This window comes from Octopus bimaculoides, chromosome 10 (genome assembly GCF_046866305.1).
Source record: "Octopus bimaculoides isolate indiv1 chromosome 10, ASM4686630v1, whole genome shotgun sequence".
Taxonomy (NCBI): Eukaryota; Metazoa; Mollusca; class Cephalopoda; order Octopoda; family Octopodidae; genus Octopus; species Octopus bimaculoides.
This window is the reverse complement of record NC_142937.1, coordinates 2,209,308-2,214,307: the sequence shown is the minus strand read 5'-3', so window position 1 is coordinate 2,214,307 and position 5,000 is coordinate 2,209,308. Positions and strand designations below refer to the sequence as shown.

Genomic DNA, 5,000 nt, shown 5'->3' with positions numbered 1-5,000 from the left:
ACATATACGAACAAATCAAGTGGTGTTATTCAATAAATATTATTTCTATATTGCGTATAAGTCATAATAGTCAAATTTTGTAATAAATATAAGATTGCATTAAAATGTTTTTCGCTTCCTCTCTGTTCGTAGGTAATTGAATATTTTTGACCTGTGTTTATATTGTGATTTGTACACAGCTTCCTGTGTTTTATATGGCAATACAAATCATATTACGGAAACGAAATGAATAATATTGTCTCTTTGTACTGCGTAAGAGAAAACAGATTTTGCAGTATTATTCACCTATATTAAGGAAATTTAATCAATACAATTTAAATCAAAAACTGTATGAGAAGATTGGTTAACTTTGTTTACTGACACGGTAGACAACATAGACAATATACATATATATATATATATATATATATATATATATATATATATATATATATATATATGCATACATAGATATGTGATTATATATATAAATGTATATACATATATATATATATATATATATATATATATATATATATATATATATATATATATATATATATATATATATATATATATATATATACATGTATGTATGTATATACATTTATATATATAATTACATATCAATGTATGCATATATATATATATATATATATATATATATAGATAGATAGATAGATAGATAGATAGATAGATAGATAGATAGATAGGTATTGTGTGTGTGTGTGTGTGTGTGTGTGTGTGTGTGTGTGTGTGTGTGATTATAAATAATCTGGTGAAAAGCAAAACTATTGAAAACGTTATTTGAATAACATAGAAACACTCATAAATGCACATATACTATCATTACCAGCATCATCATCATCATCATTGAACGTTCTTTTACCTCATTGATACGTACTTAACGGTTTGAGACAATCCGTTACCGTGGGTACTGAGGGCTTCTATCTATCTCCCTCTCTATCTATCTATCTATCTATCTATCTAGCTATCTGTCTGTCTGTCTGTCTGTCTGTCTGTCTGTCTGTCTGTCTATCTAACTATCTATCTATCTATCTATCTATCTATCTATCTATCTAACTATCTATGTATAATTTACGTACCCTGTCAAACAGACATAGGGTGAACGTTACATACAGACACACATACTAATGTGTGTAATGTGTGGGTGTGTCTGTGTGTCTGTAAGTCTGCATCTGTGTCTGTGTATAAACTGAGGGATGATATACAGTAGTGCACAGTCAATCGGCATAAGGCGGTTTGCTCGGTGAGTTTTGCTGTGTGCGATAAACACTCAGCCAACTCACAGCTTCATTTCAATGATTCATATTGTTTTCAAACTTTGGTACAATGCCAGCAAGTTGAGCGGTGGGAGTAACTCAAATACAGCGACTCCAGTGACTGCGACATAAGAAAAGGCAAAGTCGACCTCGGCAGAATTTTAACTCAAAAACATAAAGACTGACGAAATCCCGCTAAGAATTTGTCCTGCTGTGTAACGAATCTGACAGCTTACTGGCTTTTGAATCAGTAATATTAATGAGGTTTGAAATTAACTCTAATTTGAACAATAATTTAAGCTGATTCGGCATATATAGAAGAATTATTAATTGTCAAGAAATAAAAAGAAAAGCCAAAATGAATTGACATTTGTAAAGAAAATCTATTCATTCATAAATCTTTTTACCGTAGATATATCAATATGTAATAACCAGAACCGCTACGTTTAGTTTACATACACTCAACAACAGCAACACCACTATAGACAATTAGCTTATCTAATAACTGAATTTACTCTGTCAGCAAACCACAAGGGTGAAAAAATTAATATTCAGATCAAATACAGAGTCTTTCTTTCAAATGATTAGAAAGCATTTTTCACACATATAGATAACCCATTAATGAATATATTTTTATTTTCATCCAACAATTAATTACAACCGACAAATAATTTGCATTGCATTATTTCCTAACTGTTCAATTTTTTTTCTTTTCTTTAGTTCTTGTGAAATCATACATAAGCGGGTTCATAGATGTGCTGTCTAAAATTTTAATTTGACAGAGTACGTAAATTATACCGATGATGCATTAAATATATTTTTATAATGCTAGCAAAATTATTCCAGCTTTTCATCTCATATTTCTTCAAAGAAAACAGTAATAATATCGGCTAAACCCAAATTATTATTCGAATGAGGACTATCTTCATTTCAAGCAAGTTCTCAAACAAGTACAAGATAAAAGATTAGATCAATGAGATACCCTATCCCTTTATTCTAGTATTCCATATCAGGGTTACGATGATATCCAAAGATTGGTAGAATTTGGTAGAACAAAAAGTGTGATGTTTGTGTGTGTATGTGTGTGCGTGTGTGTGTGTGTGCGCGTGTGTGTGTGCGTGTGTGTGTGTGTGTGTGTGTGTGTGTGTGTGTGTGTACAGATATTGTATATTGAGAAAAAGGAGGCAGTCAGAATTTTGGATAAAACTTTATTAGCACTTTCGTTCGTTTATCGAACTCGTCAAGATTAAATCAAAATGGTAAAAACAGAACGTTTCGTTGTTGGTTTATATGAATCATTTAGAAGAGGAGAAAATATTTACCATTTTTTAGAAAAAGAGAGGAGGAGAGACAGAAAAGCAATGAGTGGGGAGAAAATAGACAGAGAGAGAGAGAGAGATTTCAGGACAGAAAGAAAGAGAGAAAGGAAAGCAAAGATGGGGGAGAAAATTGAGAAAGAGAGAGAGAGAGAGAGAGAGGTTTCAGAACCTCTCTCTCCGTCTATTTTTCTCCCTCATCTTTACTTTTCTTTCTCTCTTTCTCACTTTTTTAAAAAAATCAAAAGTATTTTTCTCCTCTTCTAATGGTGGTTGGTACTCTGTCGGTTATGACCATGAGGGTTCCAGTTGATCCGATCAACGGAACAGCCTGCTCGTGAAATTAACGTACAAGTGGCCGAGCACTCCACAGACACGTGTACCATTAATGTAGTTCTCGGGGAGATCCAGCGTGACACAGATTGTGACAAGGCTGGTCCTTCGAAATACAGGTACAACAGAAATAGTGAGAGAAAGTTGTGGTGCAAGAGTACAGCAGGGTTCGCCACCATTCCCTGCCGGAGCCTTGTGGAACTTAAGGTGTTTTCGCTCAATAAACACTCACAACGTCCGGTCTGGGAATCGAGACTGCGATCCTACGACCGCGAGTCCGCTGCCCTACCCACTGGGCCATTGCACCTCCACTCTTTTCTAAGCAAAGCAAACAAAAAAACATCCGATTGACTAAATGAACAACGAAACGTTCTGATTTTACCATTTTGATTTTGTCTTGATGAGTTCGATAAACGAACGAAAGTGCTAATAAAGAATTATCCAAAATTCTGACTGCATCGTTTCTCTCTCTCTCCCCCTCTCTCTCTCTCTCACTTTATATATATATAGGTGGTGCTCCAGCATGGCTTCAGTCAAATGACTGAAACAAGTAAAAGAATAAAAGAATAGTCAATTCAATTAAACAATCAATTGAAATCAACGAATGATAAAATTAACAGACTACAAGAGGACGTGCACAAGAAATGCATTAGCTTAACCCTTGGTAAAAACAAAGCGGTTTTGACGTTTCGAGCAAAACTCTTCGACGGAAACGAGAACAGTTCAAAGAAGGAAAAGAAATCGGCAGCAGCACGTGTAGTTACAAATACACACATACACACACACATACATATATATATACATTTACATACACATATATATATATATATATATATATATATATATATATATATATATATATATATATATATATATATTATACACACACATACACATATTCAGTAGTGGATAAGAGCTGCAAGAGTTTGATGGTGCCTGTAATAGTTTCGCCACTGTAACCTCAAGGTCAATATCATAGTTCGATTAAGACGTTAAACTCCCCTTGTTGTTAGGTGGTCAACATATATGCTATTACGCTGATTAGTACTGCGAACCTAATAGATCTTTCGATGTACGCGTCTCAATAGGTTTGTCTAAATGAAAATAATACGTGTAGGATTAGCACCCAGTTCACATGTGACATGCTTTTATATGCTACAGAATGGTCATCGTGACAGGCCAAGTTGTGCAACTGACATTGACACAATGTGACAGTAAACTCGTTTCATCTCATGTAAACATAAAACGACGACAACCCATTGGAGAACAAATCTTTTGCTGGAGTGGGGTGCTAAATAATATTATTTACAAGGATATTTCACTCTGACGTTGACAGATCTGTGATCAAAACGAGCTTTCAGCCATATCTATTCCGTCTTTATTGCAGACATTGTGTGACTTGTATTTTCCCCTAGACAAATAAACTGAAATTAAACGCTCGCATAAAAAAATCAAACACACAAGGTGTATTAAGTTTGACGCTCAGGAAAATTGGGAAAATTCCTGAATGTTCGAAACCCTCGCTCTTCTACAGAAAGGATACATGAAGATAGAGAAAAATAAAAAGAAAGGAACAAGCGAATCTCAATTAGACAGTCACCGCATGTTGAAATAATTACTCTAGCAGTGCTTTTTGCTTATCATCACCGATTTTAATGGTGCTAAATAAAATATATACAGAGTGTGTATTTATTTTCTCACTGGAAATTTTTAGCATGAAATGAAATGTAATTATAACAACCGAAGCTTAAGTTTCAACATGTCTCCCTACCAAAACAATGCTAAGTTAAATGACTCGCTTGTGTTATTGCTTTTATCTAGTCTTGTGCGAACTACGCGTGGGCAGACTTATTATCAAAGGTTTTCCAGCCATGACGAAATCATGAGTATTATTAATCCAAGATCACATTAACCACTGTTTCCTTCCATTTTCTTGACAGTCGAGTGTAATTTAAGCGATCTTCTAGTTACTATTTCAAAATTATTTAGACATTCAATGCTGGCTCCTTCGTCACTCATTGATTTGTTGACATGGTGCATGGCAACCAATGTTTTTCCCGGAGGGTTTAACCGATTAAATGAAATGAAA

The 5,000-nt window shown here is 34.0% G+C and overlaps 1 protein-coding gene across 7 annotated transcripts in view; it reads right to left on the bottom strand.

Moving 5' to 3' along the window:
• The window catches only part of LOC106867322 (cilia- and flagella-associated protein 65), a 1,093,663-nt gene that overhangs the window by 104,987 nt on the left and 983,676 nt on the right, over window positions 1-5,000 (bottom strand). The window lies entirely within an intron of this gene.